Source organism: Eurosta solidaginis, chromosome 3, assembly GCF_040869045.1.
Source record: "Eurosta solidaginis isolate ZX-2024a chromosome 3, ASM4086904v1, whole genome shotgun sequence".
In the NCBI taxonomy this organism is placed as follows: domain Eukaryota; kingdom Metazoa; phylum Arthropoda; class Insecta; order Diptera; family Tephritidae; genus Eurosta; species Eurosta solidaginis.
This window is the reverse complement of record NC_090321.1, coordinates 25,951,484-25,966,831: the sequence shown is the minus strand read 5'-3', so window position 1 is coordinate 25,966,831 and position 15,348 is coordinate 25,951,484.

Below are 15,348 nucleotides of genomic sequence, written 5' to 3'. Positions count from 1 at the left end.
TCCGTCCTATTAGTATACTACCTGCCCTGTCCAAAGCATTTGAGGCATTAATAGCCGAACAAATCTCAAACCACGTGCAGAGATATCAACTTCTGTCACCTTTGCAGTATGAATTTAGGGCTAATCATGGATGTGCAACAGCTATGCTTAAGATCCTCGACGATATTCGTAGTCACTTCGATGAAACCTTACTAACGTTGCTGTGTCTGCTTGACTTTTCCAAGGCATTTGAATCAGTTGACCACGATTTGCTCTGCGCTAAGCTGAAGTCCTACTTTGGTTTTAGTTACAATTCATTAGCGTTAATTAAAAGTTATTTAGCCAACCGATACCAACGGGTAATTATGGGGTCCCAAATGTCACGACTTAGTGCAGTAGTCTGCGGTGTGCCTCAGGGGTAAATTCTTGGGCCGTTGCTGTTTAGCTTATTTATCAACGACATTTTTACAGTCTGTAAATTTGTTACTATGCGCGCTTATGCAGACGATGTTCAGCTTCACCTTTCCAGTCGTATTGATGACGTCGATGATCTCTGTTCTAAACTTAACGCTGACATCTCAGAAATTTTCCATTGGGCTAATAACAACGGGCTTCGTCTTAACGCAAATAAAACTTACGTCTTACCTATATCAAAGAAAAAGTTGGCTGAGACGGGTATCCCACCGATTTGTATTGGTACCGACCAAATTAAACTGGTGAGTAAAATTACAAACCTTGGCTTTGTAGTCAACTCCAGTTTGACTTGTGTTGACCACATTAACCAGGCTATATGAAGGCGCACTGCGAAATCTGAAGCTATCGGCGATGTTTACTCCTCGTAACATCCGCCATAAATTGGCTATCCAATTAATTTTATCTTATTTGACATTTTCCGAGTTGATATACAATAAGCTAGACTCGCACTCGGCTCATCGGTTAGACGTGGCCTATTATATGGCTACATATGTGTATGGGCTTTCGAAGTGCGACCACATATCCCGTTGGAAATCTAGCCTTATGGGATGTCAAATATCCGACTATCTCAAAGCCAGGAGCTGCATTTTCCTTTTCCGACTCATGCTCACTAAGACGCCCCTATATCTTTATAATAAGCTTTCTTTCACAATATCCGCTCGTTCAAACGACCTTATAGTACCCACATTTAAATCTGTTGCGTCGACTAGACTATTCTTCGTGAACACTATACGTACCTGGAATTCTATTCCCAATGCTATAAGAAATAGTATAAGTAGGAGCAACTATAAGAATGTTATCTATAACTATTTTTCTGATAATAGTATGTAGACAGGCCGTGTATTTGATCACGATACTAGAATAAATTACAAATTAGGTTTTATGGAGAGGCTTACAACGTATATATATATATATATATATATATATATCTGTTTATATCAGTATCATGTAACTGCTTATTTGCTTTTTGTACTACTACTTATAACTATCTTTCCTTTCATGTTGTACGATAAAAGACCTCAAATCTTATTGTACTAATAATTTTGATCATTAAATAAATACCTACATACATACATACATACATACATGTATCCGTAATATATATATATATATATGAGACCACCGCTGGGTATATAATGTTCAGTTTTGCCCGAACTTAGACTTACAACCTATTCCTTGTTTGTCATTACCATTGTGAATTCATAAAAGTGGCGAATGTTTGATAAAAACGTTCACAGTAGTAAACAGTTTCGATCCCCTGTTAAACTGCTGTTCGATTACTTAAATCATTTACTCAATAGTGATTTTCAAACATTTTTGAAGACGACTGGTATATTGCATTATTTACATATTTTTAAATGTTTGCTTAACTAGCTGCTCATATTTTATCTAATAACTAGATTTTAGAAATGAAAATCAATATGTAGCCAGATTTTCTGTATACACATTTAAGAGAAAAGCTCTTTTGAAACACAAATGGGCGATTTGTGGCACTTCAATTTAATAACAGCGGGCAAAAGACAAACCTTTTTTCCATTCTCTGGCCATTCGCGACAGCCGTTCTTCCTGTCAGTTATTATTTGACAGGTAGGTATCGCAATAGAGGAATAGAAAGATTTTTCACTTGTATGAATTCACAATGGTCATTACTTTGTTATGATGCATTTTTGCTTCTTACTTCCTTTATATTAGGTCAGTTGGATGTTTGTCCTCTTTTCATGCAAACTTTCAATCAATTTTTAAGTAACTACACATTGAGCTACAAACGTGAAGCTTTACGTATACGTTAGAACACCGTGACAATGCAACAAAAGGAAAAAAAATCTTTAAGTGGCGCACGGATCGAAATAACTAGATAAGAATTTGAAAATTTTCAAATCAGCTTTTAAGCAACTTCCCGACGAGTTAGAGACTTGAAATTTCAAACTTAATTCAGAGGTCGATAACAGCCGATGCCAGGATACAAAAAGATTCGCTAAGGGGCGCACGCATTGTGATATTTAGAACAAGTAAGGAAGGTTAAGTTCGGGTGTAACCGAATATTACATACTCAGTTGAGAGCTATGGTGACAACATAAGGGAAAATAACCATAGGCAAATGAACCCAGGCTAACCTGTAATGTGTTTGTATGACATGTGTATTCAAACGAACGGTATTAAAGAGTATTTTATGAGGGAGTGGGCCATAGTTCTATAGGTGGACGCCATTTAGGGATATCGCCAAAAATGTGGACCAGGGTGACCCAGAACATCATCTGTTGGATACCGCTAATTTATTTTTATATGTAATACCACGAACAGTATTCCTGCCAAGATTTCATGGGTTTATTATTTCGCCCTGCTTTTTCATTTTCTTCTACTTAATATGGTAGGTGTCATACCTATTTTACAAAGTTTTTTTCTAAATTTATATTTTACGTCAATAAACCAATCCAATTAGCATGTTTCAACCCTTTTTTCGTATTTGGTATAGAATTATGGCACTTTTTTCATTTTTCATAATTTTCGATATCGAAAAAGTGGGCGTGGTCATAGTCAGATTTCGGCCATTTTTTATACCAATAGAAAGTGAGTTCAGATAATTATGTGAACTTAGTTTAGTAAAGATATATCGATTTTTGCTCAAGTTATCGTGTTAATGGCCGAGCGGAAGGACAGACGGTCGACTGTGTATAAAAACTGGGCGTGGCTTCATCCGATTTCGCCCTTTTTTAAAGAAAATAGTTATCTTCCTAGAACCTAAGCTGCTACCAAATTTCACAAGGATTGGTAAATTTTTGTTCGACTTATGGCATTAAATGTATCCTAGACAAATCAAATGAAAAAGGGCGGAGCCACGCCCATTTTGAAATTTTCTTTTATTTTTGTATTTTGTGGCGCCATATCATTACTGGAGTTGAATGTTGCCATAATTTACTTATATACTGTAAAGATATAAAATTTTTTGTAAAAATTTCACTTAAAAAAAAATGTTTTAAGGTGGGCGTGGTCGTTCTCCGATTTTGCTAATTTTTATTAAGCATACATATAATAATAGGAGTAACGCTCCTGCCAAATTTCATCATGATATCTTCAACGACTGCCAAATTACAGCTTGAAAAACTTCTAAATTACCGTCTTTTAAAAGTGGGTGGTGCCACGCCCACTGTCCAAAATTTTACTTATTTTCTATTCTGCGTCATAAGTTCAACCCACCTACCAAGTTTCATAGCTTTATCCCTCTTTGGTAATAATTAACGCAATTTTTCGATTTTTCGAAATTTTCGATATCGAAAAAGTGGGCGTGGTTATAGTCCGATATCGTTCCTTTTAAATAGCTATCTGAGATGAGCGCCCAGGAACCTACATACTAAATTTCGTCAAGATATCTCAAAATTTACTCAAGTTAACGGGCAGACGGACGGACGGACGGACATGGCTTAATCAAATTTTTTTTCGATACTGATGAATTTGATATATGGAAGTCTATATCTATCTCGATTTCTTTATACCTGTACAACCAACCGTTATCCAATCAAAGTTAATATACAACTGAGTATAATTATGTTCTATATGGAAGTATAAATAAATGCTGCAGAAAGCAATTGGGAAAAAGTTGTAAAACAGCAAGACGTGGTGATTGTCGATTCAGTTTGTAAACAGTCCGATCATCGCAGAAGTGCGGGTTCAAATCCCACTCCCGGGAGACAAGGCTGTCACCTTGTCCGTCCTGATGTCGCGTTATATCAATTTTTTCTCAACCAATTAATAATTTTAGTTTTAATTTGCTTTATAAACTCCACCCTTAATACAGAGTGTTATGCGGTTCATGCCTATTGGACTATTTGTAGCAAGGGGATATATTCCGCTGTATTCGTACTCAACCTTCCCGATACCCGGCTAATTCGGGAAGCATTGATGGCCATACCACAGTAAAGGGAGCTGCTATAACGGACGGGTCCTTCCCCAACCAAGATGAACGACTCAATATCTAATTTTAATAAGGACGATGCTAAAGGAAGAACTGAGTCATAAGCCAAAGGCTTCAAAAACGCGTTAAGCGATGCGTCGTATTCGGGGAGCGAGAGTAGTGCTGATTCAATGAATTCCGTGTTGGAAAAACACACAAATGAAAATGGAGAAGTAGAGTGGAGAAAGGTTCGGAACAGAGGAAGTTAGAGAGTTCAGTCTCAGTACCGTACAGCACTAAGAATTGGTCAACGCTTGGGAGCAGTGGTCGGCCCAACAGAAGTGGAGATCGAGCACTTTGAATGGGCTCATGAGGCGGTAGAAGTAGATCGAGGGCAGTTTAAGAGGTTTGCTGTGAGAAACACTCGCTACTGCAACCGGTATGAGGAGGAAGAAGCGTCGAATGGCAGAGTGTAGAGGGCAACGTTCGGCGGAAGGCGAAATGCTTGCTTTGAAGAGGTAGAAAGGACCCAGTCCCACAGCACCGATGCAGGGCCGCCGCGTAGACAAGACAAGTAGTCCTAAAGCCGTAGAACAGATGGGCCCTAATAGCGTGGTAGCAACTACCTCGAAAGCTGCAAGTCAGAGGGAGGACGTGAAAAGTGGCAAAATGCCAACTACAGAAGTAGGGAGGAGGCCCAAGGGAGAAAACAGTAAACTCCGGCTGTTCCCGAAAAGATGAGTGATGTGCAAAGCAGTCACATACTGTGGCGCTGGTTGATCGTAGCAATTCTTTCGAAGAGTTGACTACTGAAAGGTGGAGATCTGTAGAAAGGAAGTTTATTAGCTAAGTGCTCAAGATGGTACGGGAACAACGAATTAAGCCTCTTTCAACCTTTGATTCGGGGGGTTGTGTTATGATGTGTAGGTGATAGCGTGCGACCACATCGCGAGCTTTCGGTGGCTGGAGGAAGTGGCTTCAAACCGACAAAGGCAAAGTACGAACGAACGGTTTGATGTGGTGGATAAAGCGCAAGGATTGGAAGGTACTTACTGTATCTCGGCCTACGGAGGAAGGTCAGTTCCACATCATCCAAATAAATGAGCAAACGGAGGATATATTGTACAAGCGGATTGTGAAAATGTCAGGGGTGCGGGCAAAATTTACATGCGACTCAGGAAAAGAAGTCCCGGGATAACAATCCTCAAAACCCTTTGAGAAAAGGGACAGGTGGGGGACGCGGACATTACCACGAAGGTGTTACAGGAGGACCAACAGCCAGTGCTGCGAGTCGCACCGAAGAACACCTAGCACAGCATTTACGACGGGAAAAGAAGTCCCTAGGATAACAACCGTAATTAGCAATAAGTGGAAGAGGCTAAAGAGGACATCGAAAGCCTTAAATCAAAAGAGCAAGAGGAGGACGAAGATATCACGACGAATGTGTTGGAGGGGGACAAACAGCACAATGGTGCTGCGAGTCTTACAGATAAACCTGCAACACAGGAAAGTTGAACGAACTCCTCCTAACAATTGAAGAGGGCTGGTTTGACATAGCTCTGATCCAGGAGCCATGACTCTCATCGGAAGGAATGCTTTCTGGACTTAGCTCGAGCGGATTTGGCGTTTACTATGCGCAAACGAAAGGAAGGTTGTGAGCTGCAGTCATGGTATGGAAACAGCTGCATTCATATATGCTGCCTAATTACACTATTGAGGACTTCGCATTGGTGGCCGTTGAGCAGAAGAATAAGCAGGCATTTATCATGGCATCCTGCTATATGGCCCATGATGCAGAGGCTCCACCCATGGAGTGCAAGAGTCTAGTACAGACCGAAGGGCGCAAAGGGCGTCATAAGCGCGGATGCAAATGCGAACCACAATGCGTGAGGAGAAGGAGATAACAATAAGAGAAGTGAACCTTTATTTTGTTAAATCCTGCGAACCAATTTTCAGATAGCCAACAGGGGAAGTGTCCCCACGAACATTGGTCCAACATCCAGCAATGTTTTTGATATTACATTGAGCTCCGAACGTAAAATATAAATGTAGAATTGGATGGTTCTTGCTAGACCATCCTTCTCCAACCATGCGTATTTCAGCTTCAGCATCCCCAAAGAGGGTAGAGAACGTAGGAAACTTTAGAGGACAACGAACTGGACGAAATTCCAGAAACATATAAAAACAAAACTGGGACAAACCAAAGAGGTTGCAAATGTAGAGGAACTGGAGGAGTCCAATGATTTCCTAACAAGGGTGTCTTACGACTGCGTATAACAGAGCTTGCCCTCTAAGAAGATTCAGAGTAAAAGCCAAGCCGCCGTGGTCGAGCAATGAGCTGAATCTTCTAAGAAGACAGGTAAAAGAAATGTTTAGGCTAGCAAATACCGCGGAAAGCGAAGCAGCGGAGCGGGTAGTGCCGGGCTTGGTGCCCGATACCAAGATCGAATGGGCGGGGAAGATCGGTCACATGTATCGCAACTACAGGCCCATTAACTTAACATCATTTCTGCTCAAAACCTTTGCGAGGCTTATAGATGTGTATATAAAGTCCAACGGGGATGAAGAGCTGCTCTCCACAACATAACATGCGTACGCCCAAGGCAGGTCGGTAGACATTGAACTGCATAGGGTAGTAATAAGCATAGAGAAAGCCATGGAATTTAAAGAGTATGCTCTAGAAGTCTTCTTAGACATTAACGGGTCTTCCAACAATGTTTCCAAATGGGCGATCATCGATACTGTCAATGCTTAGCATTACGGGAGCCCTCAAAACAACCTCGACGGCTGCACTGCATGCCATTCTGCACATTCCACCTGTAGACCTGGTAGCAGAGAACATAGCGTTAACAACTGCAACCATTCGGACATAGTAGTATAACGTCATCAATTACAGGACGAACAGACTACCTTATTCCACATCTTCGATTCGAGGGTGCTCTTAAAGCCACATGAGCGATGTACGGTTGGCGCATGGGTGCTCAAATGGCGTACGAGGCGATACATGTGTACATAGATAGTTCCAAAGTAGTGGAAGGAGTAGATTCTGCGGTATACTGTGCTGACCCGGAAATAAAGAGATCCTACAGGCTGCCGGATTACTGTAGCGTTTTCCAAGCAGAAATATTAGCCGTAACCAAAGCAGCTGGGAGAAAATAGTCCAAGCTGCAATCGTGTTAACTTTTATATTGACAGTCAAACAGCAATTAAGGCAATAATCTCGCATAGCACAGCATCTAAATGCGTGTTAGAGTGTAAGCAGTACCCGCAGAGAATCGGGACAGGGAGAAGCATACATCTACAGAAGCAGCAAGTGGCATACGTCCTAGAAAGCGTCTAGTATTTGCCAAGAAGACGGAGTTATTTCATAATGTAGGGCCTGGTTTTTGATAGGGGTTTTAAGTTTGGTCGTTAGATAAACCACTGGTAACACAACGGACTCATTCAGTCTATGTGAGGTCCTCATGAACCGGCCGGTTCAACTAACCTAACCACCATTGATTGAAAAACTTAAAATTTTGTTGAAGATTTCTTTTATATGATTGCAAAATTGCACAAAAATCCGAGCTTCAAGAAAATTCACAATATTTTTCTTTTTCTTATTATGATCCTAATTGCACACGATAAAGCGAACTTAAACTTAAATGTTTGCTGGGTTTGCGTTGTAAGGCCTCTACAGATAGCAATAGAATAAGCTGCAATATTAAATGCGTCGGGAATTTTCACACCCTTAAAAGCCCTCAAATGTTTTTTTTTTACAAATTTTACAACCAACAGTTAGAAAAAGTGTTTTTAGTATACAGATTTATAGTTCAAAATTCAAGTATCACAAAATGTAACTTTTATAAGGCTAGATATCATGGTTGAATTAAACATTTTTCTTTTTTTTTTTTAGTTTTATGTTGTAAATTTTTATACTCAGTTGAGCAGAGCTCACAGAGTATATTAAGTTTGATTGGATAACGGTTGGTTGTACATATATAAAGGAATCGAGATAGATATAGACTTCCATATATCAAAATAATCAGGATCGAAAAAAAATTTGATTGAGCTATGTCCGTCCGTCCGTCCGTCCGTCCGTCCGTCCGTCCGTCCGTCCGTCCGTCCGTCCGTCCGTTAACACGATAACTTGAGTAAATTTTGAGGTATCTTGATGAAAGTTGGTATGTAGGTTCCTGAGCACTCATCTCAGATCGCTATTTAAAATGAACGATATCGGACTATAACCACGCCCACTTTTTCGATATCGAAAATTTCGAAAAACCGAAAAAGTGCGATAACTCATTACAAAAGACAGATAAAGCGACGAAACTTGGTAGATGGGTTGACGTTATGACGCAGAATAGAAAATTAGTAAGATTTTGGACAATGGGCGTGGCCCCGCCCACTTTTACAAGAAGGTAATTTAAAAGTTTTGCAAGCTGTAATTTGGCAGTCGTTGAAGATATCATGATGAAATTTGGCAGGAACGTTACTACTATTACTCTATATGTGCCAAATAAAAATTAGCAAAATTGGATTAAGAACACGCCCACTTTTTAAAAAAAAATTTTTTTAAATTCAAATTATAACAAAAAATTTAATATCTTTACTGTATATAAGTAAATTAAGTCAAAATTCAACTCCAGTAATGATATGATGCAACAAAATACAAAAATAAAAGAAAATTTCAAAATGGGCGTGGCTCCGCCCATTTTCATTTAGTTTGTCTAGAAAACTTTTATTGCCATAAGTCGAACAACAATTTACCAATCCTTCTCAAATTTGGTAGGAGCATAGATTCTATGACGGTAACTGTTCTCTGTGAAAATGGGCGAAATCGGTGGAAGCCACGCCCAGTTTTTATACACAGTCCACCGTCTGTCCTTCCGCTCGGCCATTAACACAATAACTTGAGCAAAATCCGATATGCCTTTACTAAACTTAGCCCACGTACTTACCTGAGCTCACTTTTTCTTGGTATAAAAAATGGGCGAAATCTGACCATAACCACGCCCACTTTATCGATATCGAAAATTACGAAAAATGAAAAAAATGCCATAATTCTATACCAAATACGAAAAAAGGGATGAAACATGGTAACTGGATTGGTTTGTTGACGCAAAATATAACTTTGGAAAAATCTTTGTAAAATGGGTGTGACACCTACCATATTAAGTAGAAGAAAATGAAAAAGTTCTACAAGGCGAAATCAACAGCCCTTGGAATCTTGGCAGGAATACTGTTAGTGGTATTGCATATATAAATAAATTAGCAGTACCCGACAGATGATTTTCTGGATCACCTGGTCCACATTTTGGTGGATATCACGAGAACGCCTTCACATATACATCTAAGGGCCACTCGCTTTTAAAACCCTCATTAATACCTTTAATTTGATATCCATATCGTACAAAAACATACCAGAGTCACCCCTGTCCCACCCTAATGGCGATATCTCGAAAAGGCGTCCACCTATAGAACTAATGCCCCCTCTCTCTTAAAATGCTAGTAACACCTTTCGTTTGATACCCATATCGTACAAACATTCTAGAGTAACCCCTGGCCCACCCTAATGGCGATATCTCGAAAAGGCGTCCACCTATAGACCTAGTGTCCACTCCCTCTTAAAATGCTCAGTAACACCTTTCGTTTGATACCCATATCGTACAAACATTCTAGAGTCACCCCTGGCCCACCCTAATGGCAATATCTCGAAAAGGCGTCCACCTATAGACCTAATGCCCACTCCCTCTTAAAATGCTCAGTAACAGCTTTCGTTTGATACCCATATCGTACAAACATTCTAGAGTCACACCTGGCCCACCCTAATGGCGATATTTCGAAAAGGCGTCCACCTATAGAACTAAGGATTACTCCCTTTTAAAATACTCATTACCACCTTTCATTTGATACCCATATCGTACAAACACATTCTAGAGTCACCCTGGCCCACCCTAATGGCGATATCTCGAAAAGGCGTCCACCTATAGGCCTAATATCCACTCCCTCTTAAAATGCTCAGTAACACCTTTCGTTTGATACCCATATCGTACAAACATTCTAGAGTCACCCCTGGCCCACCCTAATGGCGATATCTCGAAAAGGCGTCCACCTATAGACCTAATGTACACTCCCTCTTAAAATGCTCAGTAACACCTTTCGTTTGATACCCATATCGTACAAACATTCTAGAGTCACCCCTGTCCCACCCTAATGGCGATATCTCGAAAAGGCGTCCACCTATAGACCTAATGCCCACTCCCTCTTAAAATGCTCAGTAACACCTTTCGTTTGATACCCATATCGTACAAACATTCTAGAGTCACCCCTGGCCCACCCTAATGGCAATATCTCGAAAAGGCGTCCACCTATAGACCTAATGCCCACTCCCTCTTAAAATGCTCAGTAACAGCTTTCGTTTGATACCCATATCGTACAAACATTCTAGAGTCACACCTGGCCCACCCTAATGGCGATATTTCGAAAAGGCGTCCACCTATAGAACTAAGGATTACTCCCTTTTAAAATACTCATTACCACCTTTCATTTGATACCCATATCGTACAAACACATTCTAGAGTCACCCTGGCCCACCCTAATGGCGATATCTCGAAAAGGCGTCCACCTATAGACCTAATATCCACTCCCTCTTAAAATGCTCAGTAACACCTTTCGTTTGATACCCATATCGTACAAACATTCTAGAGTCACCCCTGGCCCACCCTAATGGCGATATCTCGAAAAGGCGTCCACCTATAGACCTAATGTACACTCCCTCTTAAAATGCTCAGTAACACCTTTCGTTTGATACCCATATCGTACAAACATTCTAGAGTCACCCCTGTCCCACCCTAATGGCGATATCTCGAAAAGGCGTCCACCTATAGACCTAATGCCCACTCCCTCTTAAAATGCTCAGTAACACCTTTCGTTTGATACCCATATCGTACAAACATTCTAGAGTCACCCTTGGTCCACCTTTATGGCGATATCTCGAAAAGTCGTCCACCTATAGAACTAAGGATTACTCCCTTTTAAAATACTCATTACCACCTTTCATTTGATACCCATATCGTACAAACACATTCTAGAGTCACCCTGGCCCACCCTAATGGCGATATCTCGAAAAGGCGTCCACCTATAGACCTAATGCCCACTCCCTCTTAAAATGCTCAGTAACACCTTTCGTTTGATACCCATATCGTACAAACATTCTAGAGTCACCCTTGGTCCACCTTTATGGCGATATCTCGAAAAGGCGTCCACCTATAGAACTAAGGATTACTCCCTTTTAAAATACTCCTTACCACCTTTCATTTGATACCCATATCGTACAAACACATTCTAGAGTCACCCCTGGCCCACCCTAATGGCGATATCTCGAAAAGGCGTCCACCTATAGACCTAATGCCCACTCCCTCTTAAGATGCTCAGTAACACCTTTCGTTTGATACCCATATCGTACAAACATTCTAGAGTCACACCTGGCCCACCCTAATGGCGATATCTCGAAAGGGCGTCCACCTATAGACCTAATGCCCACTCCCTCTTAAAATGCTCAGTAACACCTTTCGTTTGATGCACATATCGTACAAACACATTCTAGAGTCACCCCTGGCCCACCCTAATGACGATATCTCGAAAAGGCGTCCACCTATAGACCTCATGCCCACTCCCTCTTAAAATGCTCAGTAACACCTTTCGTTTGATACCCATATCGTACAAACATTCTAGAGTCACACCTGGCCCACCCTAATGGCGATATCTCGAAAGGGCGTCCACCTATAGACCTAATGCCCACTCCCTCTTAAAATGCTCAGTAACACCTTTCATTTGATTCCCATATCGTACAAACACATTCTAGAGACACCCCTGGTCCACCTTTATGGCGATATCTCGAAACGGCGTCCACCTATGGAACTAAGGATCACTCCTTTTCAAAATACTCATTAACAGCTTTCATTTGATACCCATATCGTACAAACACATTATAGAATCACCCCTGGTCCACCTTAATGGGGACATCTCGAAAAGGCGTCCACCGATAGACCTAAGGCCCACTCCCTCTTAAAATGCTCAGTAACACCTTTCATTTGATACCCATATCGTACAAACAAATTCTAGAGTCAGCCCTGGTCTACCTTTATGGCGATATCCCTAAATGGCGTTCATCCATAGAACTATGGCCTATTCTCTCTTAAAATACTCTTTAATACCTTTCATTTGATACACATGTTATACAACCACATTCCAGGGTTACCCCAGATTGATTTTCCTTATTTTGTCTCCATAGCTCTCAACTGAGTATGTTATGTTCGGTTACACCCGAACTTAGCCTTCCTTACTTGTTTTAATTAAACGTTGTTCTTATACATATACCTATTTATATAATAAAATAATAAAAAAAATTTTTTTAAGTTAACTGGTTTTATTGAAAACAATACTTTCATGAAATAATAATAATACTAAAAGCTAGAAAATAATTAAGAAGGTCCTAGATACTAGTCATCATAGTCATCACACTCCTCAGCAATCTAGGGCATTGACCAGACAATTAAATTAAAGCGTTGGGCGCGTGAAATTTCTAAAAATGTGAGGCGTAGCATAACCTGATTAAGGTTCAGTTGGTCTTATATATGACTATCCATAGAAATTTGACGCGTCCAACGCTTTTATTTAATTGTCTGATCAACGCCCTAGATTGATGAGTAGTGCGATGACTAGTACCTAGGACCTACCTAATTATTTTCTAGCCTTTAGTATTATTATTACTTCATGTAAGTATTGTTTTCAATATAACCGTTTAACTAAACCAATTTTTATACTCAGTTGAGCAGAGCTCACAGAGTATATTAAGTTTGATTGGATAACGGTTGGTTGTACATATATAAAGGAATCGAGATAGATATAGACTTCCATATATCAAAATAATCAGGATCGAAAAAAAATTTGATTGAGCTATGTCCGTCCGTCCGTCCGTCCGTCCGTCCGTCCGTCCGTCCGTCCGTCCGTCCGTCCGTCCGTTAACACGATAACTTGAGTAAATTTTGAGGTATCTTGATGAAAGTTGGTATGTAGGTTCCTGAGCACTCATCTCAGATCGCTATTTAAAATGAACGATATCGGACTATAACCACGCCCACTTTTTCGATATCGAAAATTTCGAAAAACCGAAAAAGTGCGATAACTCATTACAAAAGACAGATAAAGCGACGAAACTTGGTAGATGGGTTGACGTTATGACGCAGAATAGAAAATTAGTAAGATTTTGGACAATGGGCGTGGCCCCGCCCACTTTTACAAGAAGGTAATTTAAAAGTTTTGCAAGCTGTAATTTGGCAGTCGTTGAAGATATCATGATGAAATTTGGCAGGAACGTTACTACTATTACTCTATATGTGCCAAATAAAAATTAGCAAAATTGGATTAAGAACACGCCCACTTTTTAAAAAAAAATTTTTTTAAATTCAAATTATAACAAAAAATTTAATATCTTTACTGTATATAAGTAAATTAAGTCAAAATTCAACTCCAGTAATGATATGATGCAACAAAATACAAAAATAAAAGAAAATTTCAAAATGGGCGTGGCTCCGCCCATTTTCATTTAGTTTGTCTAGAAAACTTTTATTGCCATAAGTCGAACAACAATTTACCAATCCTTCTCAAATTTGGTAGGAGCATAGATTCTATGACGGTAACTGTTCTCTGTGAAAATGGGCGAAATCGGTGGAAGCCACGCCCAGTTTTTATACACAGTCCACCGTCTGTCCTTCCGCTCGGCCATTAACACAATAACTTGAGCAAAATCCGATATGCCTTTACTAAACTTAGCCCACGTACTTACCTGAGCTCACTTTTTCTTGGTATAAAAAATGGGCGAAATCTGACCATAACCACGCCCACTTTATCGATATCGAAAATTACGAAAAATGAAAAAAATGCCATAATTCTATACCAAATACGAAAAAAGGGATGAAACATGGTAACTGGATTGGTTTGTTGACGCAAAATATAACTTTGGAAAAATCTTTGTAAAATGGGTGTGACACCTACCATATTAAGTAGAAGAAAATGAAAAAGTTCTACAAGGCGAAATCAACAGCCCTTGGAATCTTGGCAGGAATACTGTTAGTGGTATTGCATATATAAATAAATTAGCAGTACCCGACAGATGATTTTCTGGATCACCTGGTCCACATTTTGGTGGATATCACGAGAACGCCTTCACATATACATCTAAGGGCCACTCGCTTTTAAAACCCTCATTAATACCTTTAATTTGATATCCATATCGTACAAAAACATACCAGAGTCACCCCTGTCCCACCCTAATGGCGATATCTCGAAAAGGCGTCCACCTATAGAACTAATGCCCCCTCTCTCTTAAAATGCTAGTAACACCTTTCGTTTGATACCCATATCGTACAAACATTCTAGAGTAACCCCTGGCCCACCCTAATGGCGATATCTCGAAAAGGCGTCCACCTATAGACCTAGTGTCCACTCCCTCTTAAAATGCTCAGTAACACCTTTCGTTTGATACCCATATCGTACAAACATTCTAGAGTCACCCCTGGCCCACCCTAATGGCAATATCTCGAAAAGGCGTCCACCTATAGACCTAATGCCCACTCCCTCTTAAAATGCTCAGTAACAGCTTTCGTTTGATACCCATATCGTACAAACATTCTAGAGTCACACCTGGCCCACCCTAATGGCGATATTTCGAAAAGGCGTCCACCTATAGAACTAAGGATTACTCCCTTTTAAAATACTCATTACCACCTTTCATTTGATACCCATATCGTACAAACACATTCTAGAGTCACCCTGGCCCACCCTAATGGCGATATCTCGAAAAGGCGTCCACCTATAGGCCTAATATCCACTCCCTCTTAAAATGCTCAGTAACACCTTTCGTTTGATACCCATATCGTACAAACATTCTAGAGTCACCCCTGGCCCACCCTAATGGCGATATCTCGAAAAGGCGTCCACCTATAGACCTAATGTACACTCCC